The 12,470-nt window shown below is 39.7% G+C and overlaps 1 protein-coding gene across 2 annotated transcripts in view; it reads right to left on the bottom strand.

The window, feature by feature from the left end:
* Window positions 1–12,470, bottom strand: part of MKX (mohawk homeobox) — a 73,406-nt gene that overhangs the window by 48,690 nt on the left and 12,246 nt on the right. The window lies entirely within an intron of this gene.

Genomic DNA, 12,470 nt, shown 5'->3' with positions numbered 1-12,470 from the left:
TTTCTAAATAAGAAATACAAATGGCAAAAACAAATGAAAACACATTCAACATCACTGGTTACTGGTGAAATGCAAATCCAAGATACAATGAGATATCATTTCCCTCCTATTAGAATGGCCACTATTAACAAAACTAAACTACAGATGTTGGAGAGGATGTGGAGAGAGAGAAATGCTTATTACCGTTGGTGGAAATGTAGAATGGTTCAGCCACTGTGGAAGTCTGTCTGGCAGTTTCTAAGGAAGGTAAATACAGATCTACCATGCAACCTGGTAATTCCATTACTAGGTATTTATACCCAGAAGAAGTGAGAGCAGTGGCATTATTCACAATTGCCAAAAAGATGGAAACAACGTTAAGTGTCCATCAACCAATGAATGGATAAACAAATTATGTATACACCTAATGGAATATTATGCAGCTGGAAGAAGAAATGAAGTCATGAAGCATATGACAATGTGGATGAACCTGGAGGACATTATGTTGAGTGGAACAAGCCAGGCACAAAAGGACAAATGGTATGATTTTGCTATTATGAACTAAACATAATGAGCAAACTCACAGAGTTAACAGCTAGACTATAAGTAACCAGAGAAAAGAATAAGGTTAGAGAATGGAGAGCTGAGGTTTAATCTGTGTAGAATTGGTAAAAAGTTGTTTGTAAATATTTAGAAATGAATAGAAATGGTGAAAGCACATCAGTAGGATTTGTAAGTAGTGCTAACATGGGTATGATAGGTTTGTTTTTTGTTTTTCTTTTTTCTAGTAATGAAAATGCTCGAATATTGATTGAACTGATGATTATATCAAATGCCATTGATTGTACACTTTAGATAAATTATTTGGTTTATGAAAACAACAGAAAAATAATATGTTGGGTTGGAGGAAAAATACACCAAATGTAAGATATGTACTATAGTTAGTATTAATACTTTGACAATGCTCTTTTATTATTTGTTATAAATGTTTCACAAAAATGCAAGGTATTTTTGGTGGGGTGATGTATGAGAGCATGTATGCATGTTTGTTTTGTAAGTTTACAACTTTTACTATGTACTTATTGTTTATGTCGGTTCATATATGAATGATACACTTCAATAATTTGTTTTTAAAATGAAAAAATATATAATTGACAAGAATTAACCCACAATAGAAATAACAACAAAATAAAATTTCTAATTAAGTTAACAAGAAATATGTAAACCTTACCTAGAGAAAACTATAAAAACCCACTGCGTGTCAGGAAAGATGATCAGAACAAAAGGAGAAATATATCATGTTCCTGAGTGCAAAGGTTCAGTATGGAAAGGACAAAAGTATTCCCGAAATTAATATATAAATTCAATGCAATCCCAAATTAATTTTAATTTATTTCCAATGGAATTTCTGTATGAACTTGTCAAACTTATTCTAGACTTCAACTGGAAACTTAAATTCAAGAACCTGGTCAAGAATATTTTGAAAAAAATTGGAAAGAGACATATAACGAAACACACAATAAAGCTACAGTCACAAAAATAGTATGTTATTGGTACAGAGATTTTTTTAAAAAGTCTGATAGGCAACAATAGTGTCCAGAAATTGACACACATATAAAAAAGATACCATTTCCTATGAGCAAGGAAAGGTGGAAGTACTCAGTAAATTGTTCTGGGACAACTGGCTCTCCATTTGGGGAAAAAAGTAGTAGTCAGATCATTACCTCACATGATCTGTGAAAATAAACGGTAGGTAGATTTTAAGCATACAAATGTACTATTAAGATAATAAAAGTATTAGAAGAAAATACAGAGCATACTTTGGTGATCTTGGGGTACGCCTTCTAAACGCGACATGGTGCTGAAGAACCCTGCGTCCACCTGCCCTGGACAGGGGCCTCCGTCCACCACCAGGTGGGCTTCCTGTTGCCATGCTCCCGAAATTTCCTTTCAAATGTCCCTGCCCTGTTGCTCAGAACCCAAGTTCTGTTTCTAATAGAGATAATAAGACACCCACTTAACTGGAACTTCCTGTAAACTGGGGGCCACCCTTTCCCCCCATGCATTTCACAGAATCCTTGTGGAAGGGACTTGAGGGTTATCTTGTCCCAAAGCCCTCGCATCCCAGCTGAGGAAGCCGAGGCCTGCTTGATAAAGGGACTGGAGCACATACCTGATTCCTAGCAGGTCTGGCTGAAGAGGGAGCCCCTGGTTTTAGCACAAGGCTCTTTGCTCTGTCACTGGCCTGATCCACAAGTGGGTAACTGCAGGCCAGGTAAGGAGTCGGATGGCAGAGACAACTTGGACCAAGCGGTTCCATTTTCCAAATCACAGCTGAAGCAGCAGGACTTTCAATACAGTAAAAATATAGATTAAACTTGTACTGCTTCAGCCAAGTGCCACCTTTCTACCATACTTTAAATTAAAGCACCTGAGAGTGAAGTGAGGTCACACAGAGTGTAGGCAAGCCATGTGCCTCTGGATTCCTGGCTGAGCGTCGTGACAGCACTTCACGGAGTGGGTGTGTTGGGGGGCAGGCGGTGGGGGACGGGAACGTATCTGGGGCTTGGTAATATGTCATGAAATCATAAAGTTGAGTCTTTTTATATTTTCCTAATGAGAGGAAAGTTATTGTAACTATAAACTAAATTTTACTGCTTCAATCATAGTAACCGTGAAATAGTCCTCAAACACCTTTCAAGATAGTTCAGAATTACTATTCCAGATGATTTATGTTTGTTCTTTTTAAAAGCACATCTTAAGGGAAAAAATACAATTCCTAAAAAAAAAAATCTTCTGAAAGAGAAAAGCACACAGGTTAGATAAACCGGAGGCCCCGTGGGCTCTGCGGAAATCTGAATTGGCGCCGTATTTCTGAAAAGCACTAAAATAAAGGAACCCAGGAGACACAGTAAAAACTAAAACAAGACCAAGTGCACTACTGACAAGGCTGTGAAAAACTCCTTGATCCAGCTGGATGGATTTAGCAGATCAGAAGAGAACTGAAGAAGAAGAAAAAATACAGCAACCAGGACAACGATGAGAGATAATGGAGAGCAACAACTGCCACTCCACCTCGGCGGCGAACTGGAGAGGGCCAGCACCCTAGAGGCAGCGGCTCCATTCCTGCACCCAGCATTGCACTGGGCGAAGCCATCAGAGCCAAGGCACTTGGCGCCCAGCAACTTCTGGCCAGGGCTCCCACGTTTAGAAATGGAAGACCCAGCAACACTGGAGGAATTCTCGGGCCTGCCAGACAGCCATCCTCTCGCCCTGAAGCCATGTGACAAATGATCCCGCTCTGCCTTTTGTGCATCTGCCATCTAAATCAATGGGGAAGCTGGCAGGAGAAGCACTGCGTTTTGGCCAGTAGCAAAAGGGTACATTTTAGTGTCCTAATGACAATCTTGGCGGAACAGGGCATTCTTAATTGGAAAGGTCCCTGCCATCCTGAGAGATGTGTTCAGCATAACCTGCATCTGGCTCCAGGGAAGGCACTGTCAGTTCTACGTTTGAAACACACAGGTGGCGATGCAAAAACTTCAAGAGCAAACCGTTTTCTTGGATAATCCCACTTTATGAATGGTTGTCTGTGACTACCTTTTAGCATTTTAAAAGGTTTTGTTTTCATCTGAGTTCTTTGTTTTTCCACTTGATGGTCCTATTACCAAAATGTTCCTAAGTCCCTGCTCTTAAATTTTTGGTTCTCGTTATTTCGATGAAGCCTAACGAAAGGCAGAATTGTTTTTGCTTGCGGTCTACCTATACACAATGGTACAGAAAAGAGAACATGTTCTTTCTGTTAAAGATGTCCATCTTGACTACTATTTCAAAGCAAGGCCATGTCCATCTCAACTACTATTTCACGCCAAAGCCATGATATCAGTGGGCATGGGACAATTTTTACCCATAGCTGCAGTCCTGATTCTGGAAGATACAACGGGCACTTAAGAGCATTCTAGCCACACTGTCCCTGCTAAGGCGCCACCCAAACTTCAATTTTGGTCTTTCTGGGTGCTTCTAGGGAGGCGCCCAGCCCGAGGACGTGCTAAATGTGAATTAAGCCTCGCAGCTCGCCAGTGGGCCCTGCATTGCACCATCCTGGTAAACTGCCCGGGCTCAGAAGAAGAGGAGGGCACGGCTTGCATTTCTGACCCAGAAGACTCAGGACTGTCGGGAGCGGCTGATTGGAGGTGTTGCTTAAAGTCGAGACTGGTTGAAATGTCACCCCCGGGACCACTTTCCAACTGGGCAGTTATCATCATCCAAATTGCTTCTGACCATTTCCAGGTAATGATGTCAGTATTTCCTGAGCTGGCCGAGAACAGAGGGAAGCTACTTTCCTTGGTCAATAGCTACTTTGTTGTTACCCCAATGATCAATTTGTAAAAATTCCTCTTATTAATGTTGCTGCCACATGTTGCTGCCACCACCCCCCCCCAGCCTCTTGGCCAGCAGTACAAAGGGCTACGGCCCTACTGCGACCATCCCCATTTTCCTTGGCACCGTGCGGCCACTACAACCTGCAGCTTGTAATGGCACATGAGAAGACCTTTACATGGCACTAATTAAAACAAGGAGTTTTTAAAAATGCACACCACCTACTCCAAGGTCTCAAAAGTTCAAAACTATGATTTAAACACTTTTTAAAAAAGTATAAGTTCATAAATACCTGAAATTGCCATTTCCTGTAAAAGCAATTTGACTCACTGCACTACAGATCAGCATCCCATCTCCAAGCAACCAAGCAGCTCATCTCCAAAAACCCAACCATTTCGGCTTCCAGCATACAGCCTACCTACAACAATTTCCTAATCTGTGAAATGAGGGACTGAACCAGGAGATACTTTAACGTTCACTGCTGGATCTGTAAAAACCCCCAATTACCTCTTTAGTACAACACAGATGAAAGGAATTGGGTAACAAAGTCGTCAAAAGGGAAAGAGAGAAAAGGTTTTTTATACAGCTCTTATTTAAGCATGCCGTTCTTCACTGAAATTAAAAAAACAAGAGAAAATTCAGATTTGTGAAAGAAATTGGGCAAAGCAAACAAAATTATCCTTTTTTTTTCCCACTTTCTCAAAACTAACAATTATAAATGATATCATTTCTAACAGACAACAAGAACAGAAGCTTCCAAAATTTAAAAGTACCCAAATTCTGGACTGGAAGAAAATACATATTTATCTTGAGTAAAAAGCCTTTCACATCAACAAGACCAATTTTGACATAGAAAAATACCTGTTTAATTTTAGAAACAAAGTAGGGAGGCAGAAGGGAAAAACTAACTGCAACTAACCAGAAAAAAAAGAAAGAAAAAGAAAAGAAACCACTTCCATATTCAGTAAATTGAATGTCTTGTTATTTTCACAGACAGTAAAAACTTTTTGACATCCTTTTAATGCTAGACTGGAGAATTGTCTGTGGATCTTACTTGGTCTTGGTAGTGTGTAAAGAGTTTACAAACCTAACTAAATTTAGAATTAGTCGGAGTTACGCACATATATTCCTTATACATAGGAGAGGGGGAAAAGACTCTTTTATGCCAGCTTTGAGTTTGGCTTGAATTTTTATGGCTTATTTAGAAGCTCCAGGGAATGAAAAAGTCTCTTAATGGAAATACTGACACAGTCTTAAATATAGTGACATGAACAAGCACTTCTGTGAAACTGCACCAGGATGTGAGTGATTTGTCAGGCAAGTCTGAAATGCAAAGAGCACCAGAAAATCAATTATGATCATTTGCTGATAAATACCAGGGGAACGATGCTAAAATACAGAGAATGCCTCTGCTTGATCAAAATTTCACGTTGATAAACTCGTTTTTAATAGGAAATGATATAAAACGAATGGGATCTTTACTTCCCAAGAGAGGGAAAATGTAGAATTTCTGCATTGACTTCCCTCAATTCTGGCATATCATTAAAAAATCATCATCCCTAAAAAGCCAAAGGTGTCTTGTTAACTCTGAGAGTGAATGTGGTCATGCTTAGCACAAGGACAGAGGCATTTAAATCAGTGGGTCTAAATCTGGTTTTGTTTCTTAAGTCTCATCTAACTGGCTCTGTACTAGATAGATATGGAAAATAAACATCATTACTTAGTGAAATCAAATTTGTACAAGTCCACGATTTTTTGTCTATCTGCTGTATTTTTTTTGTTTGCTGGCTTTTCTTTAAGCTAGCTAACGTTTGCCATGTATCCTTCTTGCAATTTCTCTGGAAATCTCCCTTTTATTGAAAATCTGCTTAGTTTCGTTTTATACTTTCTAAGTTTTTGTTTGGAATATCTTTTACACATCTCCTTATTTTAAGCTTCATTTTGTTTTGCTTTTGATTTTTCTTCTGGTTTTTATTTTCTTACATTTCAGGTTTTTTTGGTTGTTTTTTTAAAAAACCAATTTAAACTCTCTCGGGACCCTTTTCTTTCTCTGATCATGTTTACAGACACAGGTCAAGAGATACATATGTACATTAAAATGCCTTTTCTGATTTAAGAGGCAGACAGACTAAATCATTACAACACTAACTCATTCACTGAACAAACATTCACGGAGCAAATACGTGAGCGACACTGCCCAAAGTGGTATGGGGACCATAAAAATCACCACCGCACCATTTCAGGGCCTCAAAGAGCTTTTAATCCATGCGAGGTAGTGAGTGTCAGCACAAAGGAAGAGAGTGAGCACAGCTACATTTCAGAAAACAGTCTGTCTACATTCAGACATAAATAGGAATTGTTTTCCCTCTATCCTTTTTAGGTACGACACAAAGGAAACATAATGTAAAAGGACAAAAATGTCAGGCTCAACACAAGCCTGAGAATTTGTACATTTTCTAACCTTGGCTGCCTTATGCTCTCAATGTGTAAGCCATGCTGTTGTGCAATCAGCACCTACACTGAGGCTTTTTTTTGGCCTCACGTGAGCCCAAAAGACGAAGGAAAGGGAATGCCGAGCCACCCCTACACGACCCAGCAAATTGCTTCTGTCCATATTTGTTCTCTTTTTCTCTTTTTGTCTGCTGTTAATCTCTCTGTTCTTAACAGTGGGTGCAATATGTGCAATTTTATTGAAACTCTGCTAGTGAATCTGTAAAGATATTTGATTTTCAAAAATAAAGTTAATCTGCGTTTCAGAAATAACCCACGTAAATGTGTTTGTTATCCTCATCCCTGCTATTTATGTTTGGAATAGTACTCTCATTTTTATATTTCTACAGCTAGTCCCAGGCACACCCAAGGGTCAGAATTTTGGGAAACACTGTTTAAAAGATAAATGCTTTGAAATAAGGAATTAAGAAAGTCCCTTTAAAAAGGAGACTATAGAGCCTACTTTGCTCGAAGGCCCAAAGGCATTAGGGGCAGGTTAGGCTTCTGGTTTATTAGTTTGAAAGGTTGGGATGACATAACAGAAGCTAGAGGAGGAAGAAGTTAGAGGAGAAATACGATGTTAAAGCATACCCCTGTTTGGAATACTGAGGGCTTAGGAGAGCAGAAAACTCTATATTTTAAAAATTGGAACTTCAATTTCTGCTATCTGGAAAATTCACTTCTGTGGAACACCTCATTCCCAGATGGTGCCTGATAAGTGAGGTGTTATTATAGCAAAGACACAAGACAAGAAATTGGATAACCTTTCCAGGATCCTCTAAATGTCACTAACTGGGCTGGTCGTGGAGCGTTTTACTGTTCTCTGCTGCAGTTCACCGGCCGCTGTGTGCGTGCCAGGAAAAGAATGTCTGGAATAATCCAGAACGGCAAAGCTTAATTCTCTCACTGAAAACAAGGAAGTGACAAACACACAAAGTAAGAAAAAAGGAGTTGAAGTAGACTCAGTGGTCACTAAAACCCCAAGGAGAAACCTGGCTGCAGGGATCCGCTCCGGCGTCCTCAGCAGCTGGATCCCAACGCAGCCCTGCCCCTGCCCCTTGGCCACCAGAAAGCTTTCTTTCAGGTCCTCCCAAAAATGAAACCTGAAATTGATGAAACAGATAAATGAGGGGCGATTATTCGCTGCTCAGAAGGACCTGCCAAGCCATCCTTTAACTCTTTCTTCAGCTGCATTTAAATGTGATTTCATTAAGAAATGGCCCTAGCAGGGCGCCCAGTGAACTTTACCAGGTGCTTAATAAATATTTTTTGATACATGAAGCAGTACCTCCCCCACAAATGGGTTATCTGCTAGGTCAGTTGTGTGGAACTGAGCATGCATTTCTCCAAAGACTCGGTTATAACTTTAGGTGAAATCTCAGGCTACCCCAGTGGATTGTTTAACTCATCAGCATACCTGGACTACCCAAAACAGCAGCAGCAGAGAGAGGGAAAAGGACAACTTCTCCCCCGGTCAGCACCAGCCCAGAAACAATGTCTCAAAGGGGCAGCTGGCCTTAGTTGCCCTCCCAAGCTCTTTCTCCTCCCCACTGCCTCTTGCCACACCAAACACAAGGCCATGTCTCTCGTTTTGCCCCATTCCCCGAGGGGGACAGACCAGCCCAGTGGAGCCTGCTTCCCAAAGCACCCCACATGCCAAGCATACACCTCCTTTTTTTTCTCCATCAAAATCTCCACTTCTTCAGGGACATTCACCTCGGTCAAGAGGAAGAGACACTAATCCGATTAATTCACACTCTCCAGGAAAAGCGTCTTCTCCACCTAGCCACCTTTGCGCTACCAGATGTCTCAAATGAAGAGGAATTTTAAGCAATTAAGATGAAGTTTAAAAGGAAGTGGATTTGGCTCAACCGACACAGCATCTACCTACCACATGGGAGGTCCAAGGTTCAAACCCCGGGCCTCCTTGACCCATGCGGTGAGCTGGCCCATGCGCAGTGCTGATGTGCGCAAGGAGTGCCGTGCCATGCAGGGGTGACCCCCACGTGAGGCATGTGCAAGGAGTGCACCCCATAAGGAGAGCCACCCAGTGTGAAAAAAGTGCAGCCTGCCCAGGAGTGGTGCTGCACACACATGGAGAGCTGACACAACAAGATGATGCAACAAAAAGAGACAGATCCCTGGTGCCACTGACAAGAATACAAGTGGACACAGAAGAACACACAGTGAATGGACACAAAGAGCAGACAACTGGGGGGAGGGGAGAGAAATAAATTTAAAAAAGACCTTAAAAAAAAAAAAGATGAAGTTTAAAGCTGCGGTCTCGTGGGAGCGAGTGAAACTGATCCATGGTATTCCGCCAGGGCAGTGGCCGTTTGAAGGAACCAGCCATTTACACGGCAGTCACGTGTGAGTGGGAAAAGAACATACTTAGTAGGGACTCGTCTTCAAACCAAGCAGAGGAGGAGGGCGAGTGCCACCCGGTGTACTTCAAGGCTTGCCCCATTTCTCCCTCATCTATACATGTTTCAGAAGCCTCTCCTCTCCAGAAATATATAAAGGAATTTAAGGCTTGGTTAGGAGGGGAGACCAAACTCTCGTCCAAGTTGGAACAGGCTTGGTGAGGATATTCCCTATGAAATGTGGCTCGGATGCTCAAAGGTTTCTTCACAGAGCTGCAAAGAAAAGCATCTGGAGAATGAGCACTGATTCCTCACTCATGGAGGAAGGCCCTGTGGTCAGAGTGTCTTCTCCTGACATTTCTGAGAGAGGATCCACCCAGGGGTCAGGGGACCAAGGTCAGGCTGCGCCACCAAACATCTGAAAACGATCATCTGTTCATCTAACACGATGAAGATGGATTTCCATTTTAATTGAGATGGCTTTTTAATGAACACCACCCAGTGACTAAATTTCCTTGCATGTTACTTGATTGTGTCTAGAAGCAATGATCTTAATAATTCTGATCAATGCTTATGTTATAATTGCTACTGTCAGAAATGTTCCCGCCAATATTTATTGAGCATTTACTATGACCCTGGCACTGTGCCAAAGACTGAGCATTAGAGAGAAATGTTTAAAATCTGCATAAATTTAATAAAAACGTATTTGCATCTGCTTTGATGGTTTCTACTAATAACTTCCATTAGGATTGCTACTTGATAATCTACCAGGTTCCTCTCTGCTAGAATTTAATAAGGACAAGGGAAATGAAATTCAGTGATTCATTTCCCTTCCGAATACCAACTCTCTCATTTGGTTTTCAGAGTCCATACATTTAATGAAATGCATTGTGAAGGAGCAACTCTTTTATAATAGATAAAAGTATAAAATGTCTTAGTAGAGATAAGCCAATATATTGTACTTAAAGTGAATTTAAGAATTTAAAAGATAAATAGAACTGCTTGGTGGGGGAGGGGGGTGAAACGAAGGCATGTTATAGTAGACTTTGAAGATTCCTATTTAGGTGAGGAAAGGAACTTACCACCAGAAGGAAATAAAGGAGTTCAGAATAAGTGTGTTCTGCCAGAGAAAACCACAGCAGTTACTAAGTATTTATTGAAATCCCCTTTTCTACCCTTTGTGCATGTGTGGTGACCCAGCTATAACTGCAGCAGTATCGTATCTCACTTTCCAGAGAAGAGAGTCACTTATTGTTTTGGTCTGAAACTCAGCAGATCAGTCTTGGACCACAAGCCTTTTAAAATTCTCCATCCACAAAAACAAAAAAATGTAGTCTGGTCTTTTAAAGTTTATACACATGCACAAAAATCCACAAGTTTACATGTCTAGGTTGCTTTCTCACTACTTACATAACTTTTTCTAAAAAAGTTTCTTATTTAAAAATAAAACTTGGCAAATAAATAGCCCATAATATGGACCAAGTGTATCTGGAATGCTTTAATAAAATTAAATGACCAAGAAACTTAACTTTGAAAAGCATCAACTCTAACAGGCACATAGTCCCTTTTTGACGTTCTCTTCTGCCACATTTAAAAGAACATTTCAGAAGTCTCACTGTACCAGGTAAATTTCATAGACGTAAGACCTTGCTTCTACTGGATGACACAGAGAAATGTATTAAAAAGTTAAAAATAAATGACAGATCTCTAATTACCTCGCCTCATCAAAAGTAACTTTTTCCCCCCAAAAATTCTTGGTTTTGTCCATACACTTTTGTATTGTCTTAACTGTATTTAGTTCTTCCACAGTTTTGAATCGTTTTTCACTTAATCTTATATTATCAATATTTCTCATGTTACTTCATAACCAGTATCAGTTTCACAAAGAAAAATTTTGACTTTTTTGCTATCTAACTACAGTTTGGGATTAAGATAATGTTTACATTTTTGAAAAACTGATATACTTCCCAATTTTTAAATATTCCAGAAAAATTTATAAAATATGGAAATTAATTATTTCTTCAAAGTTTGAAAGAAAAAAAGTCTTACCAATGAATCTATCAAGACACATTTTTGGGGGATGAGTTTACTAGTAATCTTATTCATTTTTTGAGTCACTGGTCATTTAAAAGTTTTCCAATTATGAATTTATAATTTAATTTGTGTAGACAACACTAATTCATTTCATTTACATATTTACATATATTGTCAAACAACTGAGCATATTACCTCCTCATCACAATTTTTTAAAAATATTATTTCCTTGAATGATATTGCAGGGACAGATGCAGGACATTATATATCCTGCCATAATCCACTGAATGGACAGGGGGAGAGTGTAAACTACAATATAAACTATAATCAACGCGGTGTAGCAATGCACCAAAATGTATTCACCAAATGCAATGAATGTGCCACAATGATGAAAGAGATTGTTGATGTGGGAGGAGTGAGGATGGGGTTGGGAGTGGGGTATATGGGAACCTTTTATATTTTTTATTGTAACATTTTGTGTGATCTATGTATCTTAAAAAAAATAAATAAAAAAAGCTAAAAAAAACTCATAGTAGAAAAAAAATCATTTCCTTAGTAAATTTGTATTGATACATTTCCCTTCTCATCTCCAACTATGTCAGTTTTTGCTTGTTTACTTTATTATTGCTTGCAAAGATTCAACTCAATTTATCTATTTTTCAGTTTTCCACTTTACTTCCTTTGTTTCATTTGTTTGATGACACAATTTCTTGTCCTTTCTCTGAAAGTCAACATGCATAAAGCTCTGAGCTACCTCCAAATTCTGCTCTGGTCATATCACGGAGATCCTGGTGTGTAGGTTTTCCATTTTCATTCTTTATTCTTTTATTGTGTCTTATTCTTCTTTCTAGGCCCAATTATTACTTAGGAGACTACTTCTGCATTTCTGAGTGTTTGGAGCTGTTTTTCCAGTTGGAGGTGGAGATGTGAAGAGAGAGTGGGGCTGATTTAAATTTTTTAAATTACTGAGAATTCTTCTGAATCCTCAAAGATCTTGTACTCATTCTGCAGACACTTAGAAAACTTCAAATTCCTGGCTAAGTAATCTAACGGGTGTCTCAGACAGACCACAGTCAGATTCCTCTGCAAGGCCCTATGGTTCACGAACCGAGCTCCTTGGTATCATGAGAACGGCGTGTCGTGGCAGCTGTGAGTATTTAGCACAGGGCCTGGCCCGTCAAATTACCCAACAAGTAGCTGGTGGCCGTTGTAGTAATGACAGTA

The sequence above is a fragment of the Dasypus novemcinctus genome, chromosome 5 (assembly GCF_030445035.2).
Source record: "Dasypus novemcinctus isolate mDasNov1 chromosome 5, mDasNov1.1.hap2, whole genome shotgun sequence".
Classification (NCBI taxonomy): domain Eukaryota; kingdom Metazoa; phylum Chordata; class Mammalia; order Cingulata; family Dasypodidae; genus Dasypus; species Dasypus novemcinctus.
This window is presented reverse-complemented; position numbering and strand designations above follow the sequence as displayed.